General features: G+C 39.5%; 1 protein-coding gene across 4 annotated transcripts in view; it reads left to right on the top strand.

The window, feature by feature from the left end:
- LOC133461866 (signal-induced proliferation-associated 1-like protein 1) overlaps nucleotides 1-19,353 on the top strand; it is a 61,000-nt gene that overhangs the window by 7,346 nt on the left and 34,301 nt on the right. Inside the window, exon 1 of one of the 4 annotated variants that reach the window (XM_061742824.1) lies at nucleotides 11,360-11,425. The exons of 2 other annotated variants lie outside the window; for them this stretch is intronic. The gene's annotated coding sequence lies outside the window, so the exon portion shown is untranslated. Of the gene's footprint in view, nucleotides 1-11,359; nucleotides 11,426-11,640; nucleotides 11,714-19,353 lie in introns of those variants that run through there. One more of the 4 variants, XM_061742825.1, reaches the window with a different exon arrangement.

The following is a 19,353-nucleotide window of genomic DNA, read 5'->3' as shown; positions in this document are numbered from 1 at the left end:
TATACCTGTTCCCTGCCAACTCAAAGGTGTGAGAGCATCTTTTGCGCTAGGCACACAGTTAAAGAGCGGCGGCAGCAGAGGTGGTGTATGGCCACTGCAAGAGGGCATTAATCAACCTTTCACTTTGACTCTAGCATTCCAGGAGGACTGGCCTTGTTTTCCTTGGGACTGCGAGGATTGTGCCGTTTCCTCGCAGTGCTCTGACGCACCTCTGTCACATGTTAAATCTTTGGGGAAATCCATACAGTTGAAACATCCATCAGTACAATTTAATGAGTTCATGTGCCTCTCTTTCATAGCTGCAGAGATGTATGCCAAGCAGCTGCTGATTAGTCAGAAAATCAGTTTGATGGATGAAAATGAACTTCCAAGGATGTGCGGCGCAGGTTTGGCAGATTTTGTTGTGTGGATGATTTTTTGATGGTGTGTGGTCAGTGCTGCATCTGCGGCAGGGCTCAGTTTTCCCCTGTTTGCTTAGTAGGGTCTCAGCCTTTGCCAAACTGTTTGATCAAACCACCCAAACTGCTGCTCTTCCATAACGTCACTTTCCCGCAAACCTGTCAAGACAAATCTACGTGTCATTTTCGGAGGACTTCATTCATTTGAGATGCAGCTCCACGAGCTCCTAACCCTCCTACTGAGGCCTGTTTTTGAGGTCCCTGCTTCAAGATGACATGCCTAATTTAAAACGAGTATAATGTTTCTGCAACTGCAAGGTATATAAGTTCTATATAAGTTGTCTAAATTTAATTTCTCCAAACAAGCTTCTAACTGGTTTGCTTCATATTTACAATCAAGAGAGCAATGTGTGAAAATCAACTTGGAAAAATCTGCCCTTCAACCAAATAACATGGGCATTCCACAGGGTTCAATCCTCGGGCCGTTGCTCTTCAGTCTTTACATTAATGACTTGCCTGAAAGCTGTGAGGGGGCTGGTTGTCAGCTTTACGCGGACGACACAGTCATATATGCATCTGCTAAGACACCAACTGAGGCATCTGAGATACTATCCTCATATATGAACAGGGTCTGTCACTGGCTTCACCAAAACAGGCTTACTCTGAATATGAAAAAGACAGTTTCTATGTGTTTTTCTATTAAAAAAACATCACAATCAGAAAATCTCAGAGTGACAATGCAGGGAGAAGAAATTGAGAAGGTAAATGAATTTAAATTCTTGGGTGTGGTACTGGATTCAAAACTCACATTTAGTAAACATGTAAAAAAAATATCAAAAACAATAAAAAGTCATCTAAACTGTTTTAAATTGATCAGACATCAGATCTCATATAAAGCAGCACAGCTTTATATGCATGGAATGATTTTCTCCCATATGTCATATTGTGTTACAGTGTGGAGCCAAACTTGTGTAACTGTGATTAAGCCTATCTCATCTCTATATAATCAAGCCTTAAAAATAATGGATAAAAAACAGATGAGATGGCATCACTGTCACATATTGAAACAGTACAACATGCTTAGTTTTGATAATTTCTTAAAGTTTTCTACACTCAAACTGGTTTTTAAGTGTCTACAGAACCTAGCACCAGATGTTTTATGTAAGTTAGTTAGCAGGCAGAATAGTGGTAGGATCACCAGGGGAACAACAAGTGGTAACTGTAAGGTTGAACGCCGTAAGACCTCCTTTGGGCAGTCAGCGTTCTCTATAAAGGGCTCTCAAATGTGGAACACACTGCCAACTGAGATAAAAACAACTCAAGATTTTAAGGTTTTTACTAAAAATGTCAAAGACTGGTTGAAGCAAAATCAGAAATGTACGCATTTTTAATCACCTGTATCCGCTAATAGGGTGCTCTCTTGCAAGCTGAGAATTGTAAATAGGATATAGCTTTGCATGTTGAAAATTGAATGTATTTTTGTATTCTTTTTCTCCTTTCTTTCGTTTTCTTTTACTGAAAGCCTAACTAGGGACAGGAGATGGAAACTAGCAATAGTTTACGGCACCCAGACTCTGGAACTCCCTCCCCCCATACATAAGACAAATAGACTCCATCACCACATTCAAAACACAACTCAAGACTCACCTGTTTAAACTTGCCCATTCACTTTGACCGGTCACCACACACTACCTCCCACCATACTGTTATCTGTACTGTTGCTCCTTGATTGTCTATTTGTATGTATTGTGTATGTGTGTATGTATTATAATTTCTACTGTATTACTATTATATTTCCTGTATTGTATTGTTTGTTTTTATTCTGTAAGGTGACCTTGGGTGACATGAAAGGCGCCGTTAAATAAAATGAATTATTATTATTATTAATAGCTATAATCTCTGTATGCAGAACATCAGTCACATTGGCTTGTTTGTAATGAGTGAATGTGATCACATGTAAACCTGCATTGTCCCTATTAAATTAAATTAAATTAAATTAAATAAAATAAATTAAATTAAAATATTTGAATAGATTTGGATAAAAAATAAAGGGGAATAGCTGTTATATTACAACAGAAGTGTAAGATTATGTATACAAATTATAATGCCAGGATAGAGTATAGAATACAGTGTTGAGTAATAAGCATATGACCTATTATTGTTGGTCATCCATGTGTTTAAAACGTAAACCCTCTAGAAATCCATTATATAACATCTTACCATTTAATGTGCTGACATTGATTTTTCCTATGATGTAACTGAGAGTTTTAGGAGAGGTTTTTGAAGGTGAATGTTTAGATGGATTATTGGCACTTTTTAGCACATATAACACACACATACAACGTGTTTTAGTTTATATCAAACACCGTGTAAAAAGAAACGCCCGGTTATGTCACTCCCAGGTTTTCTGAAGTCACTTTGAAGCTTTTTTCCAGGCTTCCTGATGACGCTATTTTGGCAGGACCTGCCTACAGCTGACCCCGGATAATCCAAAAAATTGGCAAATAGACGGAGGTAGCCAAAGTGACTTATTTTTTTTTGGTGTTGAGACTTACCCTGTTGGAATCTGTGGAGTGTACGTTTTCACGTGATAGCAGGCTATTGTTTGTAACTTGTAGCAGCTGGTTGCTAGTTCCAGTTTTCTCAGGCACGACGCATTCTTGTCTGTCTGTGATGTTTGTTTATTCGCTTGGTATTGTAATTGTGTTTTGCTTTGCTGGACGTGGGTTTATAAGCTCAAAGTTGAGGTTGTTCCCCTTTTGTTCTGTGTGTTTCATGTGCATAATGTTTAATCCTTTGTATGATTAAATGATGTCTATGTCATCTGGGCCCATGTTAGGAAAAGGTTTGTATTGTGGGTTTGCTCTTTGTCTTGGTTGTTGTTAATGTTTCCTGCATATTTCCTGGATGTCATTGTTGCATCCATGCAGTGACATTTAAAAGTCTGGTTAACATATTGTTTACTGATGAGAAACGTTTTTTTTCATTAAAATGGTGAGAAAAAAATGTTTTCCTATTTTGATCATTTTGAGTTTCAAAATATCATAAAATGTAAAAAGTTCGAAACAAAAATGGGGACACACTTCAGCATGTGTCACACTTTTCATAGTGCATCACATAAGGGTCTGTCAGTGCTTGTTTGGAGCACTTTAATCTATTTTTCATGACAAAAGCCTGTAGTTCTGTCAGCATCTTGTTCGGTCCTGAATGCAGAGCTGACTGATGATGTTTAGGCCAGGGGACTGTAGGGAGGAGCACGACAAAGTCTTCCTCTCGTGTGCAGAGCTGTTTCAAGGTGCACTCAGGATCCACATCTCTGCATGTCAGTGTACCCATGATTTTATTTAGTCTTGTTTCGTCTGAGTCTGTGGTTAGTAAGAATGTATTATAGTTTTGTTGCAGTAGTCTAATCTGGACTCCTTCTAGGCAGCCCTCTGTGATGTGGCTTGTTTGCTACCTGTGTAATCAGGCGGTGGATGAGAGAGGACAAGCTGGTGGATGACTTCCAAACATCGCAGGCATCTGTCATACTGACACATCTGCTGTGAGAATCTGTCAGGCGGCTGTCAGTTGACCTTGCCTCTTGTGCACAGTTGTACAAGCAGATATAAATGTTTCCTCTTGACCTCGTCCCACGCATACGTTTGCATACTGCGCGGATGCTCTCTTGCTCTCTAATTCATTATGAGACGGGGAGTAAACAGTAAATCAAACAACAAAGTCAAGAAAGCAAGATTTAGTTTTTTTCCCATCGAGTCTAACCCATTTATTACAATTTTGTTTAATTGCAAACAACAATTCTCACACAGAAGCGCCATGGCAAAGCTCGATGGTGGGCTTTTCTTTTTTTTTCCCAACTTTTTTTTATTAGGTTTTGCAGATGTATATAATTATATCAAAACATTTAGCAAATTAAGCACACATTTTTCTTTTAGAAAAAAACAACAGAAAAATACAGTGGTCACTTACGTATTGCAGCATACCCGAACAACCTATATAAAACTAGAAGCACAATAAAAAAAAACAACAAATAAATAAAATAAATAAAACTAAAGACATAAATGGACAATTGCACAAAAAAAAAAAAAAAAAATATATATATATATATATATATATAATATATATATATATATATATATATATATATATATATATATATATATATATATAAAAATTGTAATGAATTATAATAATAATATAATAATAATTGTATTAATTAACTCAAAAAAAAAAAAAAGGCACAGGCACATCAGTCAGGTAATAGTGAATTGCCATAGAGATAGCAACAGACATCCCAAGTTAAAGCGGCATACAACCCTCATCCCAACAGAAATAGCATATCTGCAGGACTAACCGATGGTGGGCTTTTCTAACGTTCCTTTAATTATACTTCCTGCTTGAAACAAAAGGAGCCACCTGCTGATTCGGTTGGTCAGCACTTGCTATGTAGCTGCAAACTGATTGGTTGACACTATGTGCGAAAAGTTAAAAACTTTTGTTGGAAGCAACCCTTCCGAGCTGTTCTGATTAGGGCTGTTTGATTTTGCCCAAAAATAAAATCTCGATTTTTTTTCTCTCAAAATCCGATTTTCGATTACGATTACGATTATTTTGTGAATTGACAAAAGGCAAAGAAATGATTTCAAATATGCTGTTTTTTTATTGAACATTTGCCCCATTGGGCTTTAAGTGCAAACTTTGCTCTTATTAAACCAAAAATGAATGAATAAAGTGCAAAACTCTGTAAAAGAAGTTGAAAAAAAGTTTTAAAAAATATAATAAAATATAAAGTTTTATCTCTGAAAAAAAAATCAGCAAATCAGCACTTGCAAACATACAGTAAGTTATATTTCCAATTAAACAAAACAAGACATTTTCTAATTAAACTAAACTGGGTCTTTGCATGCTAAATAATAATGCAACCCATGAAGGAGGTAGAGGTGTGTAATGTCAGTCATTACATTTGCTATTCACATTTGCAAGTTTTTTGCAAGGAACACGAGCCGGTCTGCCCGGTGGCATGTTACAACGCCCCCTCCTACACTAAAGAGCCTCTCCGATGGGGCACTTGTCACAGGTATTGAGAGGTATTTCCATCAATCATTAATATGGTATCAATCAGTAATATGTGTGCAGACAAGGTAAAAAAAAAAAAAAAAGTGAAAAATCGATTTTACGATTTTCACGTTGTAACATCGTTCTAATTACGTAATCGCGATTACGATTTAAAATCGATTAATCGAACAGCCCTAGTTCTGATAAGTATTCAGTGGAGAGAAAAATTGCTCTGACTTAAACCCAAAGTGGAGGTAAACCATCCTTTCAGGAGCAACTGTCAATAACTGGCTGGACTGTAGCCGGTGGCTTAGTCGGCAGCCCTGCGCTAAGCTCGTCATAGCTTTGGCGGCCTAATCTGGGGGAGCCACCTTCACCCCAACACCTTACCAGACCAACCTGGAACCGTCTGGGTTCTGGTGTCAGTCCAGCTGGTGCTGCTGCTGTTGGCTTCCCTTCCTGAGTCACCGAACTGGACTGAGGCCAATCAAGCGATGGATGGCCAAGCTCTTGTGGAGCTTTCGTGGAGTTCCAGACCTTATTTTGCCTCTGGCAGCCCAGACGGGGACAGACTTAATTAGAATAAATGTAAGGCAATAATGTTTAACATTATAGATGGACATGAGCTGAGCTATTTAGCATGATGGGCATGTTCAGTCTGACCTTTTTCATTCTGTCCATTTTTAAATTAAGCTAGTTTGGGCGGCTCCAGCTCATGCCAGCATGGCATCAGCAACCGTCTTCAAAGTGATTCTTCAGAAATGTCTGGGTGATGGTACCCAGGGTTTCTTCACGTCTCTTTATACAGTCGACAGCGTGTCACTGATTGCTTCTCTTTGTTGCTGACCTTTAAAACAACCTTGTTGTGTGGATGTTTGAATAATTTTTACTTTGATATGTACAAAAAAACAAGCATCAGAGCGCTATATCTGGTGTTTTGAAGTAAAATACATTAGTTTCCGTGGTTTACTTTCAGTATAATTTCCTGTCTCCCTTAAATCAGGTCTGAATTATCTGTTTCTTCTACGAAAAATCTACATAAATCTTAGATTATAGTGTTTCTGTGTACATAAACAGAAGTTTGAACTGCATATAGACATGTGAACAGCACAGGACCTGACCAAGCGACAGCATTTCCAGCTTCAGTCACCCGTTAATTGATTAGTTTGTTTTCAGAGAGAAAAGTAGAGTCATTTGATTTGTATTTTTTTTTAAATGTGGTCTTAAAGCGCAGAGATTTCCAGGATTGTCATCAACTGCATCGGTTTTATGTTTCACTCTGTGGACCACAGGAGTAAAAACAGCTCTGCACAGATGAGAGTCACTCCGGGCAAGTGACCGGCACCCGCTGATGGACACACAGGCACACAACAATACTCTGGCATTCAGCTTGTGTAACCGCAGGACGTCCCCAGCCTGGAGCATCCAGAGGTGCATGTGACACACGGAAACGTCTAATGTCCAACACCACCAGGACACCGAGGACAATTAACAAATTGATTTTCCGTTCCACGTCCCACTCTGTTTATCCCTGGACAAACTTTCATTTATCTGCACGGCTCTGTTGTTGCTGTTACTGATGATGACGTGACATTGATCCACTGGAGCAGTCAAAATCAATCTCTGCATGCTGGAAACATAAGTCGTGCGAGTGGCACTGTGGGCTTAATTTGTTTTGCTCTCGAGTGCCTGTGATCTGAGAATGAAGCAATAGCAGGCCTGGAAGTGTCTGTCAGGCCCCCTGGCGGAGTCCCATCCCCCGCTTTCTGGCACGTGGAAAGGCTGAATTACAGACAGCTAGCACACAAACTATTCAGCCAACCCTCCTCTTTACATCAACACTGTTAATTATACTGCACATACTCTCCAATCCTTCTGTTTTAATCCTCAACTGATGGAAACTGCTTCATACCAGCGTTTCCACTTCAAATCTGGTTCCAGCCACATGCTTGGAGGGGGATTTCTGTCGGGTAATGGGTCGGTACCCTCACTGCTCAGGACAAAAAAACAAAAAGGTATATAATTGACTCTTTCTTCTTTCGAATTCATTGCTGCAGGAGTGGAAGTCCCAGTGTAGTGTGTTTTTATGACTGTCAGTAAAAAGGGGAGGTAAAGGAAGAGCTCTGGCAGAGCCAGGGGTTAGATTTAAAAACCAAAGCTTTCTCTCAGTGCACCACAGGGAAATTTTTCCCACATAAATCAGTTGGAAGAGATCTGCAGTAGGTGGGTGAAAACGGTATGCTGAGCAGAAATGCTTGTCGGTATGTTTTGCTCTGTGGAACAAAATGAGATAAAATTGTCAAGTAAAAATTCAGGCTGTTTTTTTTAAGTTCCTGTCTTTGGTATCCTATTTATTTTTAAGCTATGTTTACATGTCAGCGAGTCTGATTTACACAAAGCATTAAAACCACTTGAAGCCAAGGACACCGACTGCTGTGTGTGTGTGTCTGTCTGTGTGTCTGTATGTGTGTATATATATATACACACACTCACTGGCCACTTTTATTAGCTACCGTACATCTTGCTAGTACCGGGTTGGACCCCCTTTTGCCTTCAGAACTGCCTTAATCCTTCGTGGCTTAGATTCAACAAGGTACTGGAAACATTCCTCAGAGAGTTTGGTCCATATTGACATGATAGCGTCACGCAGTTGCTGCAGATTTGTCGGCTGCACATCCATGATGTGAATCTCCCGTTCCAACACATCCCAAAGGTGCTGTAATGGAATGAGATCTGGTGACTGTGGAGGCCATTTGAGTAGTGAACTCACTGTCATGTTCAGGAAACCAGTCTGATGATTTGTGTTTTATGATCTGCTGGAAGTAGCCATCAGAAGATGTACACTGTGGTCATAAAGGGATGGACATGGTCAGCAACAATACTCTACGCCAGGGGTCGGCAAGTAAGTTTGGCCTCGGGCCAAATTTTTTCGGAGCAACTGAATGGTGGGCCAGAACATCACATCAATCAGGCGAAACATGTTTTTTTTTCTACTAAACAAAACTTTTTTCCCCTTATCTATAGGCTACTAGTATTATTATACTATTATATCTTGTACAAAAAGTAATTTAAGAAAGTCATTAGTTTAAATAAAGTAACTTGAATTTGCTACAGACTGTTATTAGTGTGTTATTACTGCTTTAGCGCTACTCTGTGGCTGCGTTATGAAACCGCTTATAAGTAACTTGGTGATAATAATATTATTTTCTGCCTAGCTACTAACAAATGCAGTCCTTCTTTAAAATACACAGAACAACATTTAACACATGAAAAACATGAATGACGCACCTATGAACAGTAGCACAGCGGACAGTCAGGATGTGCATGCTTCTATATAAAGGAGACTTATTCTGCTCTCTTTTTTTTTTCCTCAAAAAGTTTCCTGAGGTCTTCATGAAATGTAAGATACTTGTTTCGGGTCAAATTACCAGAGATATAGTACAAAAGAACCCTTGACAATCATGTCCCTATAGCTCTGTTTATAGCAGCTGCTTTTAGGGGGGTGGAGCGAACCCCATCCATACCTGTCCTCCATAACATGTGCCTCTTTTGAAATCAGTGTTACACATTTAAGCCTCTCTATTCTGATGTGCAGTAAATAAGCATGATGTAAAGTAAGCATGGCGGAAGTCCCAGTATTGGCACTAATTCTGTTTCAACAGCATGGTATTATTAAAAATAAATATGAAACTGCAGCAATTGCAACAGTAACTTTCATGGTGATAATTTAAATGCTAATTTAATGTAAATGTGTATTTTCAGTACATTTAGAGCTGTAGCCCCTTTACTATACAACTAGGTGTAGACACGCACAAGTACCTGGGTTTTCTTGACGAACGGTATTCTTGTCTGCCTACAGAAATGAAAACAAACAAAAAAGTAAAACCATTTCATTTTCATCAGTACGAAAGAACTTTAGTTATTTTTTTAAACCAGAGTTTCCCCTTTTAGGATTAAGCCACTTTTATAACACCATCCAAAATGTACTTTTGTTTGGTGTCTTGCTCGTTCAATAATTTTTCCTCTTCCCTCATAACTTTCCAGAGAGTTCTGAGTGTGTCTTGAGTGTTTTTGCTGATGGGATGGAGAGGAGACTGCAGGAGCTGGATGACGCCTCTCGAATGTTAACCTATATTCCTTCAAAGGAAATAGAAAGTCATACTTTTTTAAGATGACAGAAACTCCTTTGGTCGGTATTATAATTCACTTTAAATGCCCTTGGAAGACATTTGCAGTCTTTCTTCATTTATTTTTAGTAGCTGTAGCTGAAATGACAAAGGCATTGGGATTTGGTTGTGTCACATTGAACCTGCAGGTGATTTCCATTTCGTTCACTGTTTATAGGGTGACCTTTGGGCTTTGTCATCACCGGCTGACATCTTGTCACCATTCATGCACAGAGCTGTAACTCTGAAACACCCAAAAACCCACTGGTGTTTTCTGACCACTGACCTCACTAATGATTAACCTGCATGATCGTCTGACCTACTTCTAACAGGTGAATGCGTAATCACACCAAACCTGAACCTGTAACTGTGTATTCACACACACAAGCAGTATAAAATGGGAAAGCACTGTGGTGTTTATCTGACAACTAGAGTGCTTGCATTTCATTTTTATATTTTATCAATTATTTGTTCGTAAATGAAAAATGAGTGTGCAAAAGATGCTTCCAAATAAATGCACTTCCACTTTAAAAAGTAATTTAATTTCTGAACATGCGGACCAGGACCACACAAACATTACTGTGTTCATACACAAACACTTAAAAAAAACAAAAAACTAAAAGCTGTATTTTTGGAAAACATGTGCCTGGGTGAAAATATGAAATATTAAAATAGTCTGCAGAGTCAAAAACAATCCTAAAATTGTCTCAGCTTGTTTCCACCGTCTCGGTCTCACGTGGACACCAGGTTTAATAGTAGAAGAAGCTTTGTATTTCTGTATTTCTTTGTTTAGCCGCGAGTACGCTTGGGACAGGGACTATAACTGGCACATCAAACATTGAAGAAATAAGCCTTCTTAGTTCGACAGGGTTTCCACAAAAGGCATCCCGACAAGCTGATTAACCAAACAGTGTTGTGGCTTGAAAGATTGTTTTCTTGACCTAAATTCAGTTGTGTTGCGATACTCTTTTTGGTATAATTTGGTGCGTTGGACTTCGCCTTTCGTCTCAGCATGTTCCTGTCTGTCTAAGTAGAACCAGCTCACTAGTCTCTAATGGAGTCTCGGGGTTGAAGGCAGGCAGAGAGGACAAGGGAAAGGGAAAGTGCAGCCTGGAGCAAACTTCAGCTACTAAACCTCGGCTCCCGACTGCAGCGGTTCAGCAGCCTGGCAGCCACCTCATTAGAATTTTTTACATTCCTCTGCAGGCGGCAGCACTTCTCCGGCGCGCTCCCCAACCCCAACTTTTTAAAGGCTGTATGCCACATCTGAACCTCCTCAGTGTCGAACTGTAACAACAAAGGAACCCGGGCTGAGTGTTTGCATATTTATGTATTGTCATAAAGCTGTGAAGGAGCACTATAGAATGCTGCTGGTGGAGTTTCTGTCTACCTTGCTGTCCATAAAAACCTCTTTATAAAAACAGACTTGTGTCTTCTGTTAGATAGTCATCAACCACAAAGGAAGAAGTGGCACTTCCTCAATGCTTTGTATACCTTCTGAGCATTCAGGCATACAATTAGCATCTTTAGGAGCTAAATAGCCCCCTATGAATTGGACAAAGCCTTTCATTGTTGAGCTTGCGGCCCACCCAGATAATTAGAAATAGTTTAACAGGTTTACCATCACTGACTATAAACCATGCCAAGTGTTTTTAGTGCCTATTTATTCTGCTGTCTCCCCCACATGAATCCCTGGCAGACTGCTTTCTTGATAAGAGGAGGGGAAGGATCGAGGACACCCTGCTGGACATGATGGCAATGAATATATTCTGGCGCTCGTCCAGATCTGTCTTCTTGTGTAAGGCCGTGAGTAAAATTCACTTTGCCAGGGGTTAGCCTTGCCCATTACTCACTGAGCCGTGTTGCAGTGATAGTGAGGGGCCCTCGGTGAGGGCAGAGCTGCAGCAGTAGCTGCTAAACATCCCAGAACAATGGCCACGATGAATGCCGATGCACTGCCGGTGTTTTTTGGATTGCACCAACTACATGTGGCATTTGAATCGCATTTGCGGTCAGTTGAACAATTTATTGGTCACATTGCAGTGCTCTACTTTATGCGCAGCTGGTATTGCTTAGAGTCCTGTGGAAAGACTGGTAACCTCTCTTTTAATCCTATGTTGTGTTCTTTTGTTATTGTGTAAAAACGTGATTAAGAAATATCTTGTCATTTTAGCTGATTTTAGTATTGGGCAAAAGCAACGTTATATGAACAATAACACAACTTTTTTAACAGTGCTATTATTCATTTAACTAAAAAAATAATTTGTCCAATACCAAAGTACCACCGTGATTCAGTAGCTTGTACATTTAGCAGCAAATAATAGTAGTAATCCTTTCCTGTATGACTGAATAGATCCCAGACATTGTTGTAGAGGTATTTAAGACTTCTTCTTCTTCTTTTTTTTTTTTTTTTTTTTACAACATTGCCTCAGTTCATTGCGGTTTTTGGGCATTTGCTCGGCACAGCTCTCTTTAATTCTTCCCCTCAGCATTTCAGTTGATTTAAGGTCTAGTTGTGACTACATGATTCCAAATCCGTGATTCTTTTATTTCTCAGAAACTGTTGTGTAAATTTGTTGGTGTGCTTCAGATCATTGTTCTGCTGTATCAGCGTATTTCAATCAAGTTTTAGCTGTTTGGCAAATGGTTTCACATTTTCCTCTAGAATATTCCGGTTCATGCTTGACCAAGGGCTACGGTATGTATCCGGCTTAGCAGCCAGACGCAAACATGCAAGTGAAGAAAATTGCAATTGACGGACCACTGGCTCCCAAAGCCAATTTATTGTACCACATTAGGAGAAATTATATGAGCAACAAATTCATACTTAAGTAAGGGTGCAGTCTTTTTATTGATGGCTTTAGTTAATGACTAGTTGTCATCACTTTAGCTACCCAGCAATTAGCACCATATTGACTTCTAAGATGGAAATAAAGACTTTATTTATTAGTCTTTTATTTTTAAAGATGATATGCTTTGCTGTGCTGTTAATTTTATCAACAGACCGTCACAACCAACTGTGATTTGGTCTGGAAGGGTGTGAAGACTAATCTTGGTGAAGCAGGCTGCATCCAACTTTAACCGTGGACCATGCTACCCTCTCTCTCAACAATCCCCTCTGGCTTGTTGACTAGTTTGCCACGTCCGAGCCCTGAAAAGCCCTGAGGATCTTCTGGTCTAATGGTCCTCAGGTAAATCAGCTGAACATTAGCTTGTTCAGAGTCCCAGTCATGCTCGGGCGAACCTTCGCCCATCCTTGCTTTAGCTCGGGCAGTGCTCATTTGAAATGTTGGTTCAGTTGCGACAGCAGAGATGAGGATGGATAGACAAATTTGATCAGACTGAATGTATATATGGCTCGTTCGCATCCCAGGGCGTACGTGCAGCCCTGCAGACCTAAACGCCACGTCAGTTAGCTGAGCATCAACTCATGAAGGCTCCTGCTGGTGCTTGATTTGAGCTCTGCTCGCCGCCTTTTCAGCTCTGACGGTATTCGTTTCAAATATTATTTCAGTAGCAACATCTAAAATGAGGATGGATGGACAGATTTCAAAACGTATACAAGGTATCAGAAGTGAGCATAAGCTAGAAGCCTATGGAGCCAAATCAAGGCCAAAAGTTTTGCAAATAAAGTTTGAAAATAAAATTTGAACCTGAAAATTCTTTTTTACAGTTTCAATTAGATTTTTTTCAGTATCAGATCTTTTTTTCAGCTTCAAATCTTTTTATTTCAGTTTCAAATCTTTTTTTCAGTTTCAAATCTTTTTTTTTTAGTTTCACGTCTTTTTTTTTCAGTTTCACATCTTTTTTTTTCAGTTTCACATCTTTTTTTTTCAGTTTCACCGTACTTGGCACCAATCGCAGTATAAAAGCAATAAACTATGCCAGACTGTACAGTTCAACAGCCACACTTGAAAGTTGGACATTTCCCACTTCCACATACTACCAAGTACGGTCTAAAACAGCTTTTTAAACAGAAATGTGTCACTAATATCAGTTTTTTCCACTGCCAATCACGTGAATATGGTGTATATACAGTGTTGAATCATACTTCTACTGATAACTTCTGCAACCTACGTTTCCTGAAGGCAACATGACTGAGGAACGTCCCCCGCCTTCTCTGTTCTGCTGTCACTCATGATGCCACGCACTCTCAGTTGATGCCACGCCCCCCACGCCAGATCGGGGCCAAAAGTCTGAACCTGAAAAAAAAATTTGAAACTGAAAAAAAAGAAATGAATCTGAAAAAAAAGACGTGAAACTGAAAAAAAAAATTGAAACTGAAATAGAAAGATTTGAAACTGAAAAAAAGATCTGATACTGAAAAAAATTTAATTGAAACTGTAAAAAAGAATTTTCAGGTTCAAATTTTATTTTCAAATTAGCAAAACTTTTGGCCTTGATTTGGCTCCATAGAAGCCAGGTTAAAATAGATAACTTGTGTTACCCAGCGGTAAGGTTATCATGTTTCAGCTAGCTACCAGACCTGCTCATCCTGCCCATTTGTTCATCTTTGGGTTAGCCAGGGTTGGGACGCATCAGTTCCTGCCAATATGGCACCATGCAAAGAGGCAAAAAAATGTCTCATGCTTTTTTCGCACTTTCCAGAAAAGCTATGAGTGATGTCACGGGTCCAGTTCTTTTTATACGTTCTATGTGGTTGACTCAATGATTGCATGCTCCAAATCATCACCCCTCCACCACCGTGCTCGGCAGTGGGTTTGAGGTGTTTCTGCTGAAACAGTGTGTTGGGCTATTGCCTAACATGGAGCTATTTATTAAAGCCAAGCAACTTCATTTTAGTCTCATCTGCCCACGGTATGTTGTTCCAGTAGTCTTGTCGTTTGTTTAGATGCGGTTATGCAAACCTCAGTCGTGCTTAGAAGAGGCTTTCTCTTTGCAGCTCTTCAAAACAAACTGCACCTGTTCAATGTCTCCTAACTGTTCTGTCATAGACTTTTGCATTTATCATGCTTTTTGCTTGTTTTTGTGAATTGCATGGTCTGGTCTTGACGTGAATTTGCTGGGAGTGTCTCAAATGCTTTCCACTTGTGTATAATCTCTCTTACTGTAAAAACGCTGAACTCTAAATTGTTTGGGAATGGTTTTATATCCAGTTTCACATTTACGTGCAGAAGATACATCTAGTATAAGACCCAAGCTTGTGCCTCTTCCTCTTGGCATTGGACTAACACACATCTGATTGCTCTACCCAGCAACCTGCCAGTTTATCTACTTTAATTTTTAATTTATTTTATAGAAGTCTGCACAACTGCTGATGATCCGTTCACCAAGAACAGATGATTGGCAGAACTTGGCATCAAATTACCCTTTTAAATCCAGCAGTAAGAGGGTACTTAGTATTGCCTATGTTCCATTTTGATTTCGCTTTACTTTTTTGTAAATTACTAAAAAGAGTTAAAAAAAAAGTTTATGTTTTACACACACGCACACACACACACACACACACACACACACACGCAAGGACACACACATTCACAGATACATTAAAAGAGAGGGTAATAGCACATTAATCTTCTTTTGCACATTCAGTATAAGTTGTGCTGGTTAAAATAAAAAAGTTTAAACAGTATTCTCCAACAGTCTGTTACTTAATCATTGTTGCGCTGTAAGTATTTGCCCGAACACGCCCTACTTCTCTTTCCCACTTCTTCATTTCCTCCACTGACTTGGGTGAATTCCAGGATCTAGACGCACAGTGAGAAGATGTTTGTGTCGTTTGTCTGCAACCAGGCTTCCTGTTTTGCCCTCAAGGTGTGAGGTTCTTTGCTCCGTCAGAGGGGCACGTCTGTTCCTTGTTCTCAGGTATACATTTGAGAGGAGGGAGTAGATCTAAAAACCGCGAAGAGGAGCAGGACACGGGGAGAGAAGGGGGGGGCAGAAACAAAGTATTACTTCCATTATGTCTGCGGTGATGTTGGATGTCTGTGATAAGGCTGCATCTCCGAGTATGTGCCCTCAGTTTACCCCTGGCTCTTCGGCACTCCCTGCATGACAAGAAAGGATGCTGTGTAAGAGTCACTGAATTTCCTGTTCTATTCCCCCAAATTTCAATCATGTGTCTGTTATGCGTTGGAGCAGTTGGTTAGAGGATTACAGAGCAACCAATCAGTTTTTATATTATTTGTTGTTCTGCCCAGTTTAGAATTTTCCTGACTTCCTTTGCTCTTTACAATATCCTACTTTTTTGATGTTTCTCTTTCATTCGCCTCTAATCTGGTTCAGTGTTTGCTCTCTAGTTCCACTTCCATCTAATCCATCTGGTTTCCTGGCAGACCTCGTATACGTGGCCATGGTGAGGTTCCCGTGCCAGGCGATTTTCAAAGACTTCAGTGTGCTGGAATGGGGCCCCAGTTTTGCCCAAGCCAGCACAGAGGGACCTTTGTGCGTGCTGCCCAACTGTCCAGTCAGCGCTCAGAGCATGGACAGATTAGGAGCCAGGGAGAGCCAAAGGACTTAATGGTAGGGTGCCTGTTTGAAAGCCAATGGTGTCAGGCAAACAGCCCCTTAACCAATTCAAGCACGCAGTAATTACAAGCTTGTAGGGCAATCCTTCGGCTCTTTTGTCTGAGCTTTGGTAACACTTGCCCAGTGTGTTGGGGAAACTTAATTCCCTCTCTGTTTTGAAGACCCGGGATGAAGACTCTTTCAACTCCAGCATGCTGCCCTTTCTTTCAGAGATAGAAACCAACCAAGCTCAGCAAAAAGGACTCCCTAAAGGGAGATACCCAAGTTTCATCATGATGATTGATTGACGATGAACTTGTTTCTGAGTCATCGTCCTGATGGCTGACTGCTGTCTGTCTTCTACCTTTACTACCATGTAATTTGTGTGTAAGGTACATCGTAAGATCCTGTAAAGACTGTTGAGTAACACAGGCTGAGTCTTCATAGAGGAATGTCACTAACACTCATCTGTGCCTCACTGCTACGATTAGAACAAGAAATTGTGTCTCTTCAGAGAAGTGCTATGACATCACCGATGCTGCGTCTGCTTCTGTATCGCTCCTGCAGTGTCGCTGAGAGGTTAGAGCCCCAATTACTGGAATTTAGATAAATTTAGTCAACAGGCTAAAGCTGTCTGGACATGTCTCACCAACCTGTGAAACAAAAATATGCCTAAGCAGATAAAGATTGGTGGGATGGGTTGTAACAAGACCGAGATGTGTTGATGAGCTCCGTCGACAGGATGTTCCACAACTCACTCTGTCTCAGTGAAACAGTATGTTCTTTAATCTGGAAAAACCACGAAGCCGTCCTATCTGTGTGATCGACAGCAGGCAGATTAGAGGCCTGTTTTTCACGGACATGGATCTGTCTCTGTGTGAGCACATGTCACACGTCGATTCAGCAACACGAGGGAACGAGCACTCCGGACCTGCGGTTTAATTTGCATTCCCTGACCATTTTCTCTTCCTAGATAAAGAGGCTGCCAGCAGAAAAAGAAAATTATTATTATTTTTTGATTAAACAGCTTTTTTCAATATATATCTTCCCGAGACAGTTAATTTACTGTAATGCCCCGGGGAATAGGGACCCATTTAGCTGCGTGGATTCAAGAAAAAACTGTAATTCTCTTTGAATTTCTTTTCTTTCAAATGATTTCTAAGGATGCATTGAGTCCACGCTGGATATTTTTATACATACACTGCAGCCTGAAAGGTTTTGACAAGTCTTTTTTTTTTTTTTTTTTTTAAGAGGCGCTTCGTGGGATAAAACCAGTGACTGCAACATTTCATCCAGAGTTAATTGCTGCGTTTACCCAGAACTACTCTCCAACAATAAGTCTGTGAAAATCCTGAGAGAGAAATACAGCAGGTGATCCTCCGGTCATGTTAACCAGGTCTGAGGGCCAATAACAATAGCTCCTTCATTACAGCGTATGGCCTTGAACCTGCTTGTCTAAATTACAGATATGTCTTAGTTGAAATAGAATTTATATCAACAGAAAAATAGTAATTACTGATAATTAGGGGTGGGCAAAAATATTGATATGGCAATATATCGCGATACTTTTCCAGCCGATTCAATATCGATATTAAAAATTTGAATATCGATTTATTTTTTTATTTTTTTTAAATATTTTTTATCCCCGATTTCTTCCCATTATATCACCTAGTGCTCCTACCTAAGTGACAGTCCTGGGCATTGCCATTCTCTACCAACCCTGGGAGGGCCCTGCACTGAGCTCAGGTTTCATTTCACGTTTTATTTCATTTTATAATTTATTTTTTATATAACACAATTGCCTGTCCTTAAAAAATGAAAAATAATGGACAGAGGTTTATTTATTTATGGATTTATATTTATACTGACTGATCACTGTGCCTGTCCTTGGTTTTAGTTCCATCTTTCTTGTGTTTATTATCATTTGCCACATAATTAAAGCAACCTCATACTAAATTTAATGTTAATTTCATATGATGTAAATAATATGAAAAACATATACAAATATGTTGTAACTTTAGCTCGTATAGTTATAATAAAACATTGTTTTGACTCAGTTTGTCCCATGAATTGTCACTATAATCTGATGAACGTGCAACTCAGATTTTAAGATCCATCACTATCATCTGATGTACATATATACAACTTGGATTTTAAGATGTGTAATGAATTTTTAAATTTTTCGGTGAACTATGTAGAATATAATAATCGGGATATCGCATAATCGGGATATCGCAATGTGTATCGTATCGTGATGCGTATCGTATCGTGAGGTCCTTCCCAATACCCACCACTACTGATAATATGGGATGCCATTTTCCAAACCGGATACTAACTGTTGCGCAATCAACAAAGTCCATCCATCTCATGATTGGACTTCGATTTTTATTATTATCACTCAATTTGTGTGTCGCTCCCTGAGTTGGCAACCGTGGACGGGGTTTCTGTGGCTCCTTAAAAAGTCTTCTTAAAAATGTGACCTGAAATGAAAATATGGCTTATTTATTTATGAATAAGAGGACTTTCATGCAGCATATCCACCTCATGATTACACGCATGCTTGCAGCTATCGCTGGGGTTATTTAGCAGATATTCTGAGCAACGAGCTATGTTTGAGGATATTCAGGTGAAATTAAAATAGTCTTGGAAGCTGTAGCTATCACTCTATATGCAGCACATTAGGTTAATTTGTTGTATGTATGTCTACTCCATTTTCTTATCTAATAAAAGGAATAAATAAAAATAAGTTTGCAAAATCCCACTTGGAAACAGTTCCCCTAATGTGTTTCTGTGTTTACATGTGACACATCATCATCACGCAAGGCAGTGGATTTTTGCTTCTTTATCTTGTGTAGTCGTGGTTGAAATCCTCACATGAATGTTATTCATGTTGTGTTTTTGTTGTTTTTTTATCATAAAGGTTCATGCCACACTAGTGAGTGAGCAGTTTGAACTTGATCTTGAGGTCTGAACTTCTCTGACTAAAGAATGTTGATGCCGGACTCCTCCAGCCACCAGAGATAGTCGACCATCTTAGATGAAGCTTTTATGTGACCTGAATGATGAAGAACTGGTTGTTGTTTGGAGCTCTGATCTGAGAGAGATTTAAAAGACTGTTGTCATTTCTTAAATCTCTTTCGGATTGTTGATCAGGTATGGGCATCCTTAGGACTTTACTGATACTGATAGTAATACTACTTATTGATATTCTTACTAGACTCTATAATTTGAACTAAAAGTTAAAGGAATGACATGAAACAAAAGCC

This window comes from Cololabis saira, chromosome 16 (assembly GCF_033807715.1).
Source record: "Cololabis saira isolate AMF1-May2022 chromosome 16, fColSai1.1, whole genome shotgun sequence".
Classification (NCBI taxonomy): Eukaryota; Metazoa; Chordata; class Actinopteri; order Beloniformes; family Belonidae; genus Cololabis; species Cololabis saira.
This window is presented reverse-complemented; position numbering and strand designations above follow the sequence as displayed.